We start from the raw sequence: 19,322 nt of genomic DNA on the forward strand, positions 1-19,322 counted from the left end.
ACAAGAAAAACTGACAAATTTGATAAAGCACAGGGTTGCCGTAACCGAGTACAGCATTCAGCTTGAGAGCCACCTACAAACAGGTTTCGAAGGAACATAAGGTTGATCAGGCCTCTGCCCTTCTCAGATCAATATGATGCCATTTACACCATACAATTCTGTGTTAACTTTAAACCCATAAACACAATACCGGATGCATATTTGAGGAAAACAAAATTCCATTACAGTCATATTACTGAACTGTCCATATAAAGACTCTAAACAAATGAGTTTACTCAAAACCAAGTAAGAATAGACTGGGATTTTTGGCTCACAGAGTTTGCTAAATCCCTAAAATCAAAAGGTCTTTGAACCATGGATTCAATGAGTCTGTTCACCCTTTTGCTGACCCTACCCACCCGAGTCCTAACAACTTGGTCAGTATTCTCTGGAGGATGGCACATGTCCATGTTAGCCCCTGAATTTACAGGAAGAGCCCCTGTGTCCATAGAATGAACTTGATTCACTGTATGTAACTCTTCTTCTGCCAGATGTTCAGCATGTTCACCTGAGAGTTCCATCACACTGTGAGGTGTCACAAGACTCTGGTTGGATAAGCCTGGTTCTGATACCTCTTGATCCAGAGAGACATTGTTGTCACAGTTTGTTGATTTACTCATCTCCCATGCATTATCTCCATCATCCAAACTTCCCTCTTCCAAAGCATCAAAAGAGTCCGACAAGTCTTGTGCCTCTTCTGCCCCGACAACAGCGATCTCATCCTGAGCTGTTCCCACGGGTAGAAAGCTGATATCCAGTATCAGATTCCTGTGCACAATTTTTTTGTTACCTTGTTCGTCCTCCAACCTGTATGTGTGAGTTTGGAGATTCCTGTCAACAATTGTGTAAACTTTAGCACTCCACTTGTCAGATAACTTTTTCTTCCCTCTTTCACCCTTGTTTGCCAGCAAGACTCTGGCTCCAATGTTCAAATGGGTACCCTTCACTTTTTTGTTGTACCCGTGTGCCTGTTTATCTTGTTCTTCCACAGCATGTGCCTGAGCTATCCTAGCTGCTTCATACAGATGTGACATGAGTGTTTTGGCATAGCTTTTATAATCAGTGGTCACCGGATCACACAACACCTGTTTGAAGATCACATCCACAGGGAGTCTCGGAACCCGACCAAACATGAGTTGGAATGGAGCAAATCCTGTAGTCTCATGAACGGTTGCATTATATGCAAAAGTCAATGTTTGTATTTGTTCAGGCCATTTGTTCTTCTCTCTGAGTGGCAATGATCTGAGCATGCTGCCAAGTGTGCGGTTGAACCTCTCGGTGCCCCCGTTCCCCATAGGATGGTACGCCGTAGTGTGAGACTTTGACACTCCCACCAGTCGAAGCAATTCAGCAATGAGCTCACTTTCGAAGTTTGCTCCCTGATCCGAATGGATACGTTCAGGAAATCCATACACACAAAATACGCGGTCCCACAACTTTTTAGCAACCTGCTTTGCTGTTTGATTAGTGCATGGAAATGCATGGGCTAGCTTTGTGAAATGGTCAGTCAGGACAAGCACATCTACTGAGTTTTGCTTTTTATCCTCCGCACTCCAGAAGTCCAAACACACCAACTCCATTGGAGCAAAGGTTCTTATACTTTTAAGAGGGGCTCTAGCACAAGGTTCTGGTGTTTTGGCAAGAATGCATCTCTGGCAACATTTGACATACTCCCTAACATCAGTATCCATCTTTGGCCAAAAAAATCTCTGCCTTGCCAGGTGAAGAGTCCGTGCCTGCCCCTGATGTCCAGCCAAGTCATGAATGCCTTGCAAGGCTCTGTCCTTAAGGCTATCAGGAAGAACAAACTGATGTCTTCTCTGTTTGCTGAGGGGATCTCGAGTGACTCTATAGAGGATCCCATTCTTAATCTTGAGCCTCTCCCACTGTTTAATGAACACCATAGCTCCTCTACTGAGTCCTGCTCTTTCACGTCTGGATGGACGCCTCTCTCGGATAATGAATGGCAAGATTTTGGAAACATCAGGGTCAAGATTTTGTGCACTTTTTAAATCATCCAAAGTGAACACAGGAAGCGAATCTTGGCCCGGTATGCCCAAATCCTGGACAGACTGAATCAGTGCTACTGCACGGGTCTCAGTAACCAAATCCCACTGGTCATGCATCTCCAGAAGAGCCTTGACTGCGTCGCATTGGTAAGGTTGCGAACTACAATGAGGTTCTGGGACATCACAAGATGGTTTCTTTACTTTTTGGCTCTGGACCTTTAGGTGAAAAGCATCTTGGACCCCATCATGGCTAATACTATCAGCTTCAATAAGGAGACGAGAATAGCCCTCAGTGATGATCCTGTGACTGACGGTTGTTGCAAATGGATCCCTGCTGAGTGCGTCAGCCACTGTGTTCTTGGATCCAGGTATGTGTTTCAAATCAAAAGAGAAGGGTGCCAGCTTTGCAACCCAACGCTGCTCACAAGCATCAAGTCTTGGCTTTGTCATGATGTAGGTGAGTGGATTGTTATCAGTCCATACCGTGAATGTTTGACCTCTTAACCAATGACTGAACTTCTCACATATACTCCATTTCAAAGCCAAGAATTCAAGCCTGTGTGCCGGGTATTTCTTTTGAGAGTTACTCAGTGTCTTGCTGGCAAATGCAATGGGGCGAGCCTTCTCCTCTCCAGCTGGTACTTGAGACAAGACAGCTCCAAGTCCATCCAGTGAAGCATCAATAGACAGAATCAGAGGCTGTGAAAAATCTGGGTGTGCAAGGACAACACAATTCAACAACTTTTCTTTGAGACTCAAAAAGGCTGTTTCACATTCCTCTGTCCAATCAGATGGTTTCAGTTTTCTGTAAGAACCCACATTTGTTGTTGTTTTGGTTTTGCCCTTCCTCTTCTGTCCAGCAGTTAAAGCAAACAGTGGCTTGGCCACAGATGAGCAGCTCGGAATGAAATGTTGGTAATAAAATACCATACCGAGGAAGGACTTTATCCTCTTGACTGAAGGCGTGCATCCATCATCCTCCATCAGGTCAGCCTTTGTCATCTTTGTAATGATTTCCACCTTTCCAGGGTCAACAGACACTCCATGGCCATCTATGATGTGCCCCAGAAATTTCACTGATGATCTCATAAAGTGACATTTCTTGGGGCTCAACTTGAGATTGTGCAGGCGAAGGCGTTGGAACACAACCTCCAGCCTCTCCAGAGACTCTTTTTCAGTCGAAGCAAAAACAAGGAGATCGTCCAGGTAACACAACAAACTGCTAAAGTTCAGATCTCCAAATATGCTGAGCATCATTCTCATGAAAGAGGCAGGGCTGTTACACAGGCCTTGGGGCATTCTATTATATTCATACAACCCCATAGGAGTTGTGAATGCTGTATATTTCTGGTCCTCCTCCGCCATAGGAATGTTGTAAAATCCTGACGTCAAATCCATAGTGCTGAAGTAAGTGTTGCCTCCAAGAGCGGCTAAGCAGTCGGACTGGTGTGGAAGTGGGTGTGCGTCTTTGAATGTCCTTGCATTTAACCACCTGAAATCTGTGCATATCCTCAGACTGCCATCCTTCTTCCAGACCAGCACAAGAGGAGAGGCGTATTCACTCACAGATTTCTTTATTATCTCCTGTTCCTCCATGTCAGATAAAACCTGACGCAGCTTGTGATAATGAGCTGGTGGAATTCGGCGGTATGGAAGACGAAATGGTCTATCATCAACAAGCCGGATACGATGTACAAAGCCTTCTGCCTTGCCACAATCTAGAGCATGCTTAGAAAAAACATCATTATATTTCTCAAGCAGCTCGACCAACTTGGTCTTCCCTGCATCATCAGTGTGGCATAAGTCAATATTGAGGTCACCGAGCCCAACCTGCTGCAATCGCAGTTTCAGATCCCCGGACCTTTCTTTGACATGTCCCTTCTCTGGAGCAGTGGTTTCAACCTGACTGATGCCTTGAAAAACCTCAAAATCTTCAACTGCCAGGCAAGGAGAAACATCTGCCAACTTGCTGTTCCTTTTTAACCTGATGGGCTTGTCTGACAGGTTAGCGACTTTTAAGGGAACCCACCTATCTCCCCATAAAGGAGTGATAATGCGAGCAACCATAATGTTGCGTGGCATCGACTTCGATGAGGTTGGCTCAATAATTACAGTACTCCCTGGGGACATAGGAATGTTATGTGGCATCTTACCCCACACCAGATGTTCAGTCCTTGCCAGCAGGGTAACAGATTGTTGTAATTTGACTGTGCCAACCTTCTCTGGAAGTTCTTCACCTCTCCACCGAGAAGTGCTTGCCATCATGTCGAGAAACTGTTCACATTCTGGGAGAAGACTGGGACTGGACACTAAACGCCAATAATCATTGGTTATTTTCAACTGATGCATGAGAAATCTTATGACATTTGTGCCAATGATTAAATCGTCCCTTTGGCCTGGTACTACTAACACAGGGACAACACATGTCTCGCCATACAATTTCATTTCCACCTCATACATGCAACGAGGTTTGCTGAGTGTCCCTCCACAACCAATGAGAACGATTTCTTCAGAGAGGGGAACAGGTTCTGAAAGTGAGTTCTGATTCAGCATCATTTCTTCCACCTTCTCACTCAGTGTGCAGGCCATGGAACCAGAGTCAAGCATCCCCTGTAACTGAAACTTGTTATTTAGAGTCACAGGTGTATAAAATAGTTCATCAAATGGCTCAACTCGTTGTGTGTTTTGAGCTATCACCCTAGCACCAACTGGTGCTGCTGCACGTGCCTTCTCATATTGCTGTTCAATGTCATTATTATTGAGGGTTGTTTCTTTCAAGCCCACACCACCCCTCATCCCATGTAGGCCATCTAGTTTAAATGCTGGGGGTCTTGTGGCTGGAGGCCATGCTCACCTCTGACAGATAAGCGGTTGGGACAGTCTCGCTTAATATGATTTGGTTCAAAGCATGCTAAACACAAGCGTTTCTGTTTGCAATGTGAGATGGTAGAATGATCCCGAGACTGACAAACCCTGCACGCTTTGTGATGCACTTGACTGAGTGAGTTCTGTCTGCCTGCAATCTGACTGTTCTGTGAGAGAGTACGTTCTAAGAGACCGATTAGAGTTTTCATGCAGCTGTCATTACAATGTGATGGGGCTGCTGCACCAGTCTCTTGGTGCGATGGAATGTCTCTTAAGTGACAGGATGGTGGTGATTGTTCAGGAACAGAAGCCTGAGCATGAACTGTAGCTAGTTTAGGATATCTCGACCTGGAGAATGCCTGCTCTCTGGTTTCAATTTGGTAACGATCAATGTGCTCCTGAATTTCACTGGCTGTCCATTTATCTGGTGCTTTGAACTTCAAAATGGCAGCAAGCGCTGGGTCTGGGCAATGTTTCACAAACATCATAGTTGCTTCTTGGGAAGGGTTATCCACATGCCGTCCTAATCTCTTCAAGCCCTCTTCTGCTGCATCAACTGCCTTGTTCAAGCGTACCCAGTAATCTAGAGGTGTTTCTCTTGCTAGTGGCACAGTGTTATAAAAGTCGGCCATAGGCATACATGAATAGGGCACATCACTGAAATGTTGTCTGAGAATGCTGTAGACAATATCTGGTTTTTCCTGAGGCTTTAGTGAAGGGCTGCTTCGCAGTGTTATCCTCACAATATCCTTAGCTTTCCCCATCAACTTAGAGAGGATCTCAGAGTACTGTTCATTAGTGGGTGTGCCTCGTTTTCTGAAGTAGATTTTCATTAATTCTTCCCACTCGTCAATAGTGTTTTTGTCGGATCCATCTCCCCTGAAAATGGGGGGTTCTTTGACATCTGGCTGTAGTACTAGCTTTGCGCCAGTCAAGTTGAGGTAAGTAGGTTCACCTTGTGACTGGCCCACACTACCCTGAGATTGCAGACCCATAACACTCCCTTCCCCACATTCACCCTTAAGACGGTCCATTATGGACTGTCCAACTTGCTGTGCAATGCTTGTAATAAGGTCACTTAGTGGTGGGTCAGCACTAGCTGAATTGTCAGAGACCGCACCATCATGTACAATACTAGAAGATACATTCTCAACTACACGTGTAGAACTGAAGGCTGGAGAACCTGCATCATTAGTGTTTCGAACTGGGGTAAAAGGCAAAGCCTCAATCATTCTCCCTCTCCCCACAGAAAAGTTAATACCACTCAACGAACATTTATCCTCATCTGCCTTATTTTTAATATAAGTCATTTTCAGTTTTTTTTTTTTTTTTTTTAACAGTTTTTTTACATAAAAACAAATGTATACAAAATCTGTTTTTGTTACTGGAACACTATTCCACGTTGGACTGTCACACTATTCAGTCTATATAAACGTGTTAATGTAACAAGCAACCTCAGGTGACCAGCTGACGTTGATCCACTCTTCACGAACCACGATGAACTTGTCCGAAGCAGTGTGGATCCGGGTCACGGCACCACTGTAGCCGCTCTTATCCGGCTCATCTGTAGTACTCTGCGTTGTGTGTGATATGCAAAAGGAACCAGCAGACGAGGACACTGGAGTGTATTGCGGCAGGGCAGGTTTATTCTGTTTAAAACAAAAATAAAATCAGCACAGTTCTTGGGCTCTGGCTTTCCCACGCACACCTCTCCCCAGCGCAGCTTGGCGCGAACTGACAGGACTGTTTAAAACAAAAATAAAATCAGCACAGTTCTTGGGCTCTGGCTTTCCCACGCACACCTCTCCCCAGCGCAGCTTGGCGCGAACTGACAGGACTGTTTAAAACAAAAATAAAATCAGCACAGTTCTTGGGCTCTGGCTTTCCCACGCACACCTCTCCCCAGCGCAGCTTGGCGCGAACTGAGGAGAGCAGCGCGAACACAGAGGATATGACGCAAAAAACAGGAAACAAGAAAATAAAAGCTTCTCCGTCAAAATAAAATACAATTCAAGAACTAAGGAAAACAAATATACATGGATAATGAAGATGGATTTGAGGTGGAATATAAACAGTTTTACACACTTGCTACACTCATATACATCTATTTTCGACAAATTCAGGACACGGCACGGAAACAATTAGCTGACATAACAAGACGCAACGCAGGGATCCTTCTGGAAAAAGACTGACAATTCTTTGTATATGAAGACAATTGCAGTTTATAATTTAGTTTAAGGAACTTCAGTCCAGCTTCTTTGAGTTTGTAACTTCTTGTTATTGATTTCCGATTTCAGGTCTTGTGTACAGCTATTTTTTTACTGCCAGCAATTAAATAAACAGAGTAATGAGGCTCCGTGATATTACTCGCCTTGTATTATTTCTGCACCATCAGCAGAAATATCAGAAGAAAATCAGAAGAAAATAAACGTGTTGCTGAGAAAAACATTCGAGGTGGACGGAGAAAACAAATCTGATCTTGATTATGAGACATAACGAGTTCTGTGGGTTCTTTTTTTTTTTTATTATTATTATTTTACAAGCAATTGGTAGCTGTCTGGGGAGCCAGCCAGGTACACAGGGAGGCTGGGAGGCACGCATTGTGAAGACTGAAAAATTCCATGTCCCGGAATGGTTTTTGGCTTAAAGCATGGAATGGAAGATTAGCCCCCCAGAGAGACGGCTTAAAAAAATCCAGCCTCTTATGGGGTTGGCTGTAGAACCACTGTTGAGGCAAACAAGATGTAAGAAAAAGAGCTTCTTTTTTTAGAGCTCAAACTGTTTGTTCCCCCCCTGTAGATGGATAAATAGAGACAAAATGTAAACAAGAACCATGACGGTGACTGCGCTTCTCTTGACTTTCGGTAATTTCACAGGTTGCTGGATGTTGCTTCAGACCCAGGAGAAGAAGAAGAAAACAGGTGGCAAAGGTCACGTTTGGATTTGTTGTGTTTGTGACCACAGAAAGATGTACAGTATGCACTTTGTCAGACTTCTGTTGAAACGCCTGTTTTGTTAATTCACATTTTTGTCACTTTGTAACTGCAAACTTCGATATATTTTACGCGTTGGGTCATGTGAGAGCAGGTCATTATTGAAAGGTGGAATGTAAATTATAGAGAATTTTTTTCAAATTTAAAAACAAAAAAACATATTAGAAGTCTGGTGTGCAATTGTACTCAGAAGAATCAAAGGAGTATGAAGAGAGCGGGAAGGAAACTGGTTTAAGTGGAAAAGTAGAGGAAATATGTGAACTGGCGTTAGGGAAAAGCCAGAGAAAGGAGAGAACAAGAGAAAGGAGAAAACAAATTCTAGTGAAGGGAGAACAGAAAGTGAGGAAGAGAATAAAAGAGAAGCTATCCCAAATATTGTGACATGGCTTGAAGGTGAGAAACTAAGTCCTTTGAAACTTACTGAAATCATAAGTGTTAGTAAGGGTTATGTTAGAGTTCACTAAAGAAGGGTTCAGTGAATGAAACTGGTGGGTTCAGAGATGGAAACTTGCTGATTTGGTGCAGTAGTGATGAACAGATTGCAAAAGCAACTAATTTGACTTTTGTTGGTAATGCAAAGGTGAGTAAAGTTGCAAAGGTAGGAGACAGGTCTGGCCTCCACGCAGGAGTTCCTTTGGGAATGGAGAGGAAAGAGCTTGTTTTGAACTTACAGGTCTGAGATAAAACGGTCAAAAGTGCTAAAAAATTGACTATGGGCTGAGAAAAGGTACTCTGAATCTGTGTTGATTGAGTCTGCAAGCAAGAAGATCCTTGAATCCCTTATATTATTATTTGCAAAGTTCAGTATAAGGGAATACATACCGAAAACCATGAGATATCGCAGGTGTCAGAAATTTGGCTGTTCGGCAAAAGATTGCAAAGGGATAAAGAAGTGTGTAAGGTGTGTTGGTGATCCTGAGTATGGTAAGTGTGGACAGGGAGTACAGCCAGAGTGTTGTAACTGTGGAGGAAATCAGTGTGGCCTGTTGGGGATGTGACGTTATGAAAAGAGAGACTGTTGTGCAGCAGACAAACACTAAGGAGAAATTTTCTCATGCTGCAATTCAGGAAATTAGACTAACAGGAAAAAAAAAAATAGCTTGCCATAGACATTAATGCCACTTTTAATGTTACATCCAAAACCAAGAGGATACAAATAAATTAGGCAGCAGTACAATATCTTGATATTTTAGGACTTAAGAGGGAAGAAATAAGAGATATTCTTAACGTGGAGGCAAAGCAGGAACCATGCATTGAGAGATAGTACGTTTTTCTCCGTCATGTAGTCCAGTGGTCCCCAACCACCTGCAGGGACGGTACCGTCCGTGGACCAATTTACCAGGTGACGCCGCAAACACAAATTAAATATGTCCGTTCTATGTATTGAGTATGGAGGAGCTTTTATTTTGAAAATCGTACACCGGATGCCGAGGTTTATCCAATAATCGCTAGCTCACAACGCTCAGTTGCCCGATCTTCAGAACGCACGCACGAACACCCCCTTCGATCTTCACAACGCAACGAACACCCCACTTTGAATACATGAATAAGAAAACATGTTCCGCAGGAATTTACGAGGCTTGGCCGGTCCGCTGTACTAAAATAACATTAAAACCATATGACGGATAAAATCACATTACAGCCAGTTGGGGGCGGTAATGCTCATATACTTGTTAGCCAAACGCTAATGAAACAGAAGAAGAGCAGGTAAAAATAGTTGCTATGGCGCTGGTTACCACTTGTCACAGCCTTAAAGTAATTGTGTAACGCCGTCCGGCCCCCGCTGCGTGGCCGCAGTCGCTGGTGGTGTGTCACAGGAACATTTACGAGGCTTTCTGTCTGCAGCCCGGCAGAGTGGAGCCACCGAGCCGCCCAACTTTCTCCAGGTGACGTTTTAACACAAAGTTAAAGTCCAATTGAGTATGCAGTGAAAGAAATGTCTGCAGAAGGTGACGGACTGTCGCTGTTTAATTTATCCAATAATCGCTTGGCGACAGTGACTCAGTTGCGTGTGGTTTGAGAGAGCGTTAGTATATTTTCCTTGTTAGCTTTGCTAACAACAAAATCGAGAGTAGTTTGAATACATGAATTATGAAAAATGTTAAGGGTTTGCTGTTTGAGCGGTTGGCATTTCAAAGACGTCATTAGATAGAAAATAACATTAAAACAACAAAGCTTGTGTATGATAAAGAGGCATCACTTTGATGTAAACTGTGCGTGCACTTTTGGTTAAAACATGTTCAGGGAACTTGCTCGCTGCGGGTAGAGTAGCTAGAAATTTAGAGTAGCGATACTTAATATTACTGAAGTAAAAGTAAAAAGAAATACGGTGCAGTAAAACTTCTAAAATATATATTTTAAGTTATTCAAAGCTAGCTTTTTGAAAAAACTCCTTTTTTATTTAACCTTTGTCTTCTTCTCCTGTCTTATTCTGGAAACCACTGCTCCTCGAAACTTTTCCGTTTTAACAGTAATTGCACCAATTTTGAAATATCAAAGAATTTTTTTAACCAGCATATGAATATTGTTTGCAAAGAATTATGTATTATCACAGCAAATCGATGAGCTTGTGAAACGTATCCCGCTCAAAGTTGATAGCAGAGAGATAGTAGTTTGTTCAACGTCCTGTAAATATCACAGAGCAGCTATTAAACCCTCACATGAACAATAAAATTCTGAGGCAGGGAACACAGAAAATTGCTTTTCTACATATTTTCTTGAGGTCCCATGCTGAACAGAGGTTCTTTGTGAGCAGACAGAAACATTCTCCCTCTGTGATCACAGCAGGGTGCTAGCTTCATACAACACAAACACACACACACAGCAGCTCTGCAAACCTAAAGAGTAACATTATGGCAGTTCCCCCTCCTATGTCTGTATTAAAGGGATGAAGGAGGAGGAGGGCGGTGGAAGTCCACATTCCAATACAAACTTAATGCGGGATGTCTTACACACAGTACTATGACTGATGCCAGGAGCGCTGGGAGAGGGGATGTGACTGTGTGTGTGTGTGTGTGTGTGTGTGTCATCGTTCTCTGTGGTGAGCAAAACACCACAGGAGGATTTGAACAAAACACTTAGCTAATCTCCTCCACTCATGATTTTCCCAAGACTTAAAAAGTCATATTTCGACACACAGTGGATATACATATTTCGGATTTGTTCAACATATGTACAACATAATGCCTAATTTACTTTTCTATGTTTTTTAACTATTGTCTACACAGATACGTTTGTGAAGGGAAAAAAAACCCAAACCATTGTGCTCTGTTTTTGACCATTGCTCCCATGGAAACGACATGTGGACTTTATCTAACAAACATTTTGTAAAGTAAATCTTTGGTGAGCGTGCATGCACTCTTAAGATTTTTGGATTGACATCGAGTTCTAAATTGCACATTTCCCCTTGTATTGTGCTGTGTGTTGAGCATGCACGAAAACATCATGAGAGACATTTAAAAACATTTTTTACAAGTCTGACTGACAAAATCCAGACTCTATCCCCATTTTGCTTCTAAAGTGTGCTGGAAAGAAACAAAATTAGTTGCCATCACCGACTGAGTGCAATGTTCACAGCTCATTTCTTCCAAATGCCAATCAAGTCTCCAGTAGGGCTGGGCGATATGACTTCAAGATAAAATCTCAGATGTTTTCATACCTGATTTTAATCAATTTTATTTCTTGCTCTTGTTTTTCTGAAAGAGAAATTACAAATGACAGAAAATATTTTCAAAAAAGTTGGCTTTATCCATCCCTTCTGGAAGTTGTACCAGGGCTATGCTTTTTTTGTGAACTATGTTATGAGAATATAGTGATAATATTAGCAGAATAAAGATACATTTTTACCAGAAGGACATATTCAAATTTAAAAACTTACAAATAACTTTTCAGCAAGACATACAAGCTTGTTTTAAGTCAATAATTCCTTAATATTGTTAAAAAAGTACTTGCTCCATTGGCAGATTGTTTCACTTATAAGATGAGGAAAATGTCTTGTAAGAGAAATAATCTGGCAATGAAACTAGTACTTTTTCATCAATATTAAGAATTATTCACTTAAAACTAGCTCTTATATTTGGTCTTATTTCGAGTCTACTATGACATGCACTAGAAACTTGACCAAAAATACTTGGCAAGATTTGGTGTTTTTGCAGTGCAGTACAATACTACCGCCATTTTTTTCCACTCTTATCTGCCATGCATGTCTTATCTGACAAATCCACACCTGCGGAGAACCTCACATGTCTGCAGGGAGTGTTCCTGAAAAGTTCCACTCTGAGACCTGGCTTCAGAAAGTGCTGGTGTGCGAGACTCCAATCACTGCAGACCTGTAAACAAGTGACTCAATGGCAATAATCATTTTATAGTTTCACTAAAAAACAACTGTTTAAATAAGGCTTCAGGTTTCTCTAAAATGTGATGCATTTTTAGAGAAATGCATCACATACGTTTGGTTGTAATGTGAAAATGTAAAAAGTTCAAGGGAAACGGAGATGTTTTTTGGTCCTAGTGGTCTTTATTGTCAGTATTTAGGCAGGAAACGGAAGAGAGAACCAACATACATTAAAGATTCATGGTTAGAATGAGACTGTATGTATTGTCTCTTGGGGAAGACTACACAAATTACCCACAACACTGTTGTAATATTGATGATGATGACAAACGTAGATGCCATGTACTCAAGATATTGTCATCAAAGGAAGTTTTCTCCTTCATGGTTGTCTGTCATTAACTCTCAAACGTCTGACTACACAACGGGTTGTGTTACTATTTGGACTCTGTCCTCCCTTCGCTGTGATGTCATGTCAGCCAGAGCAACCACACGTTCATGGTTGCGGTGGTCCTCTGCCTCTGCGTGACGAGGTCCATCGCCCTACGCAGAGCATGTGGAGGACATCCAGGACTAATCTGATTCCTCACCTATTAAAACGACACACATCACCAGGTCAAAGTGAGGCGAAATCACCACAAATAGCTGTAAAGTCTCATCGCAAACCCACACACTCGCTCTCAAACACACACACAAACAGTAAAGACAGTGATGAATTGCACTGGGAAAATTCCCTTCTGTAAGGATTCTTCAATGGTTAAAACCTGCAAAGCTCTTCAGGGCAGATCCTCCCGGCACTCAAAGGCAACTTGCTCTCCTCCACTAAAGGGAATTAGGCTGAATGAAAGCACTGGAAAGTCATTCAAACACTTTATTAAGATCTCAAGTCATAAAGCCACTGGAAAGCCATTGGATCAGAGGCCGCTTGGGCGCCGTCTGCTCTGGACACCAATCAAACTCTTGATGCGTAGCGTACATCTGGGATACCACTTGAGCGCTGTCTCTTAGACTGGGCTGTATTTGAAAAGCACTTCTCAGAGGAGAGGTGAGTTGAATCCAGAGTTCCCGGTGAGGCCACCCTGTTCAATCCAACCAACGGCTAAAACAGCTGAAACCTGAAAACCTTTCCACGAGACTGTACGAACCAAAAGGAGACATAAAAAAAAATACTGAGAAATGTAACCCCAGAGTCCCGCCATAGGGGCACTGACTGCTTCGCTTCTGACCGTCACCAGATACAGTCGTAAAGCCTTGGCGTATTATGTTGTGTAGCTTCAGGCGCATCGGCTAAGCCAACTTAAAGAGCTTCTCTAAGTCAATCTGAAGAACAGAGAACGTAAAAGTGCAGCTGCATGACTAATAAGGGTGTCGTAATAAATCCGTCGTACATGTGGAGACGATGCGCAATATTGGTTTCATGAGAACGAGACGAGAAAGATTTTAGGAATATTTTTTTTCGGGAGAGGGGGATTTAAGAATCCCAATTTTTTTTTTTATTTGGCTTTAACAACCAATTGAAAGGTTTTATACATTTAAAATTGGGATTCAATGAATTTATTGCTTTATTGTTCTTATGACAATAAAGCATTGCAATGACTGACTTTGACATCATTGTGGAGGAATTTTGGGCCCACTCTTGTTTCCAGGCTTGTAGCAGGGTTTAGAGGCATGAAGACTTTCAATTTTCTGCTTCAAAACTTTAATTTCACTTTATTTTGAGCATGTAAACACATGAAAGTCCATTCAGTCTCAGACTCTGAGATGCTTCTGTAACTTTGCATCCAAATGGGACAAATTCCAATATAAATCTTAGTTTCTGTCTGGAATTTGTCAGTCCTCACCAACTTTCAGCAGTATGCTCGACCGTCTTCATACTCAAGCTTGTTTGATTTCGGTTGATCTAGGATCATACTGTTTAAAAAAAAAAAACAAAAAAAAAACTGAACTTTTTCTGCACCTTCGCAGTCATAAATATGAATTTTTAGAGGCGTTGGAGTGATCTGAACCCACTTGTATCTTCATGGCCGCTGTAGTTGTTGTCACTGACTTTCCTGACCCCCGGAGGCCGGCTGGCCGAGACGAAAGGGAAGGAGGGCTCTGTCCGTCTTCTATGCTTTGGGTCCATTTAAAGCTGATTATAGGGAGCTGGCCGAGCCATAAAGCCTCCCTTCATGAGCGATCATGCAGACGAACCGCACGTCTCACTGTCAATATGATGGCTGTTGCCCGGCCAGTCCAGCACGGTTCGCTGGAATGCGGGGCTGTTTAATCAGAGGACAAACGCCATATTTTGTGTGGTTTGTTTTTACGGCCCAGCGGGGGGTGGGAATGTAAATGCGAGTGAAAAACATAACCCAGTGTGTGTCTTTTTTAGAAAGGATTATGTAGCAGTTGCATAAACAAGCATCTTAAGTTCTCGTCCCCTTTTGTTTGTGTTCTTACCTATGTGTTCAATCATGCATGTTTTGTGGCATGTCAGAGAGATACGAAGCATGCGTTTAAGCAAATATTCTCAATAATTTATGTGCAAATTCATTTATTGTTTTTCTCCAGAAAGTCACTTTTATACATAACAATATATACCGGTATGTATTTGTGAGTGTGTGTGTAAGGGCCACCCATGGAGACTGCGGCGTCTCAGAACCAGCAGCGAGACAAACCGTATCTGAACCCTGCTGAGTTTTCCTGTAACTAACCGGTTAATGGTCCTTCCTTTAAAACACAAATACATGAGCGCACAGTAGCAGCCATTGTCCACGTCTGCCTTCGTGCATCTTCGGCGTTTCACACACAGCTGTCCCGGGTCCGGCAGAATGTTAAAAAAAGAATAATCGTACATAACCCTGGAGGTTTGGGGAGGGGGGGGCCTCCCGTCCGGTATAGCTGGGCCTGAGTCAGAACAGCAGCGAGTACCACCCACGTGATTTCACTTGTAACTTTTTAAAGACTTTCCTAACTGCATCATTACTGTGTTTCTGGTGGAACGGAGGAACGCTGTTTGAGGGCTCTATTTTTCCGACCATATAAACTTGACATTATATGTTAATGTTGCTCTTAATTTTCACTGCCGTTCTGTTTTGCTGAAGACGTGAACCTGGCAAAAAAAAAAAAAAAAAGCAGTAAAATTAGTAATCTGTTGGTACATGACCATTATTCCACATGTGAGTGCTTTAAAGGTGCAGTGCCATATTAAATTGACTTTTGTGAGCTTTACATTGCGTTAGAATGTTATCCCCTCTTCAAAGACATACATGGAGTGTTTCTTTGACTCTTTCCTGACAAAAAATCCTTTAATATCCACGGCAACCATTCAGCTTTTTCAAAACACCTGGTTGGACCTAGCCCCGCCTTCAAGGACGAAGCTCCTCCTCTCATGAATAATTGGAAAACAGTTTCATAGGCATAAACCTTATCTATCTTCTCACCTGTAAGCTGGAGATGTATTGTTAAATATCCACTATTCTTTCCCTAGCTGTGTTTCCATTTACAATAAAATTGCCCAAATTAAAATTCCGAAAATAAATTTGCTTCATGGAAATGCAGCATTTTTTGAAAAAACATAAGTTTTTCGATAAAATGTTTTTTTGCGCGACAATGACGTGGTTTTTTCAGCTGACTTGAAACACTTTGACATCACACAAGTTGTGATCAACAGCTGGATGTCACCACTGGCAAAAATGACTGTGGCCTCGTTTTTGCCATCATCACCTTCCTGTCATCTTCACTATTGAAGATGACAGGAAGTAAAAGGAGGATGATGAATTTTTATTAATTTTTTTTGACCGCCAGCTGCATTTTTTGGAAAATGCGGCTGGCTTGAATCCATGAATCTTCCATAAAATTACCCACTACAATTTCCCCAAAACGCTGCATATGCAGCCGCTCCCAAGTATGTTGCTTGTTGCTAGATGATTAGCGCTAGCACCATGGCTGACTTATGAATATATCTCGTATAACTGTTTGCATTTGTCGTTGGCATGATTTTAATGGCTTGTTGCGTGAACGAACTTATTCATGTGGGATTTTTAATTTAATTTCCAAATTTTTTTCAATTCTGGCACAAAATACACAAAGATTTGCGCACATTTGTAATGGAAACACATCTTCTGATAAAACGACAGTTTCATCTTTATTTTTGAGATGTATAGGTTATATTTGTCAACACAAAGTCCTGTTTTTTTTGTTCTTGTTTTTTCTCACATTTTCAGACATCTTCTCTGTTAAGACGTGAGGAAAAACCTGACTCTTAATTACTGGAAGGGGAATTAAACAAGAAGTTGTGGGTTGCTTTGGGAATTCTAACCTTTAATGAGGCACATCTGTCTTAGGCGAAATGTTGATGACCGTTTCAGCTGAAATTCCTGCTAAGCAAATAATGAGCGCTGAAGATTTGCACTGGATTAAACCTGTACTCGGGGGTCTGCAAACACCAAATATGAGCAGGGCTTTTCAGGTCGGCCGTGCGGTTCTGTGCCAGGCGCTTATGAATGATGCAGGACAAATAAACGTATGACACAGTCCAGAGCACTTTTTTTCCCTGCCCACATTTAAAAGCCCTGGCTGTGGTTCATCCAGGTACCCTGGCTGTGCTTCTGTTAATTAGAAAATCTCTTGCACACCAGTTTTGTACAGTAAAGCAGCACTTTGTTCTGATTAATGACTGAATGAAAACGGGCTTAATGCAGAACGGCTCCATCTTGTTGCACTGGAGCCCCAGAGATGACCCTTTTTCATTGGAATTGGCCTGATTCTATGTGAGTGAGGTTTTTACTTAAACGTCTTTGATGGAAATGATCCATTTCTCTCGGGCTTCGTGTGGGGAAAAAAAGCCCCAGCATTCTCAGTAAATCATAGAAAAGTATGTCCAGTCAATCAGTTCAAACCGATTAACGGGAATGCTCCTGTCCACATCCCACTGGACCTCACTAACTGTGTTGATGTGCATCAGAGTTTTAGATGGAAACGCATGAAATCCAGCCAGAGACACAAGAATCTTGGTTAGTACTGAGAAGACGACACCCCAGAAAATTAGGAATGTTTTGTTCTGTATCTTTCTGAACGACCGAGAAAAGAAGGAGTCTGTTTTGTTTTTCTTCCACTCAGTATTGTGAGTGATTAGAATAAGACTGAACTTTTTTTTAACATAAAACAAAGGTTGGAAAAGTGGAAATCCATCTCATCTTTACTATTAGGTATGGTGAAAATTCTATAATCCTGTGGGCCTATTTTATTTTTAAAAGGAAAACACGCTATCCCCTACGCCACCACAGCACGCCCTGCATGTTTTTATAAATCAATCAATATTTTGGATTGTGTGCCTACTTCTAATGGAGGGATATCTTGCATATATGTTCTTTATATTAAAACAATACATACATTAATGGAAAAAAGAAAAAAAAAATCAGATGTATGACAATAACAGTTAAAATGTTTTTCCTGATTTAACGTCTGCATAACATCACTTCTGAGCTTAAGCTACTTAAAACAAACAAGAGCTCCTCAAAAATGGTAACTTTATGAACTTTCATGGAAACAATTGTGTGTGTTTTCCCCAGATGCTTTGGAGAGGTTGCTTTGCATGACCAGACCAAAACAGACGTATTGGCTATCATTCCGATGTTTAAATCATTTAAGAGTTTGGATCCCTTCCTGCAGCTCTGGATTTGATCCACTTTTAGCACCGTGGCTCTAAGCCTTATTGTAAAGTCTCCACTATTAATGGATCCAAGCTCTTTTCATCTACATATTTAGCACATAATAAAACAAACCTTATTGTCCTATTTCATTACACATCAGCTCCTGATACCATTAAATGTTTTTGTTGAAATCCAGTTCAGAGTTTTTCTCAGTAACATGTTGTTTAGGAGGTCCAACCAGCAGCTGTGTCGTGAACAAATCCGTGTGATGAAATCCGTAAAAAATATTTAGAAAATCATCGGCACACGTACAACTTCAGAGAAAGGCCGACTCAAATGAGGCGGCTGTTGATGTTATTTCAGTATTTGAAAGCTCAGCCAACACGGACTGAACGGCTACGCTCGCTTCATCCGCTGCCACTGCTAAAACTACAAGCAGACTACAATTCCAAAGCAGTTCTTGTTCACAACTTCTGCTGTTCGCTGCTGTTCTCAAACCAACGAGAATCACAAGTCAATGGAAAAAAGACCAGACTGCACTGTAAGTGAGATTTGAATCGAGTGGAATAGCGAAGGAAGGCAATGGCCAGGCTAGCAATGTATGAGTTCTTGGACAAAAACACAAACTGAGTCCTGTTCTACCCTAAAAACCTTTTAACCATTTATCAATCATCATATGCTGCTGACAGTTTTTCGTTTCGTGACCTTTACGTGCATTGTTGTCAGAGGGCAAAGCCATTTTCCTGTCTTTTCAACATGATATTCCTCAGGTTTAGGCTTTTGATCTACTTCAAAGATTTAGAGTGGGGGGGGGAAATGCAGTAATTTATGAAAGTGTCATGGTGGAGACAAAGATCTACCCCTTGTCTGTTTTGATTTGACATTGGAAACAGCCTCTGAGGGTTCTAAGTGACTGAAATTATAGTGAGCATATAACAAGTTGGAAAATGGCTCGCATATAGTCAAATTGATTCGAGACATCTGGAAGAGGGGGGCACAAACATAATACCCATCACGTCGAGGAAAAGATGGTACATTTTACGCTGTGAAACATCAAACTCCACCAGCTGGGTGTCCTGATTCGTACGGCTTTGGCACGGAGACGCAGTCCGGCTAGGAGCTACGGTTCACTCATCAGATGTGGAATACGGGATCTTCCTTGGTGACATAATGGAGATCGTGTTACAGTGAGGTAATAGCAGATGGGCCAGTCAGTATCACACATAAGCACACAATGTGCCCTGCTGTAATAATCGCACACCAGCGCACCCGAACACACAAGTCATGTCCCCAACCACCAACCCCAACCATCTCTGTGTTTGATCGCAAATGTGACAGATGCTGAGTGCCTCACACCACTGCTGTAACCTTGATTTGTGCTCTAAATGAGGGAGGTTGCATTTTACGACTGCTGCTGACGTACAGATCACTTTATTGGCTGAGCTGTGCT

At 42.0% G+C, this 19,322-nt stretch overlaps 1 protein-coding gene across 2 annotated transcripts in view; it reads left to right on the top strand.

Moving 5' to 3' along the window:
- The first annotated feature begins 9,650 nt into the window (after nucleotides 1–9,650).
- mapk8b (mitogen-activated protein kinase 8b) overlaps nucleotides 9,651–19,322 on the top strand; it is a 76,186-nt gene continuing 66,514 nt past the window's right edge. For both annotated transcript variants that reach the window (XM_044102992.1, XM_044102991.1), the window contains exon 1: nucleotides 9,651–9,792. The gene's annotated coding sequence lies outside the window, so the exon portion shown is untranslated. The remainder of the gene's footprint in view (nucleotides 9,793–19,322) is intronic.

Source organism: Gambusia affinis, linkage group LG20 (assembly GCF_019740435.1).
Source record: "Gambusia affinis linkage group LG20, SWU_Gaff_1.0, whole genome shotgun sequence".
NCBI classification, from domain to species: domain Eukaryota; kingdom Metazoa; phylum Chordata; class Actinopteri; order Cyprinodontiformes; family Poeciliidae; genus Gambusia; species Gambusia affinis.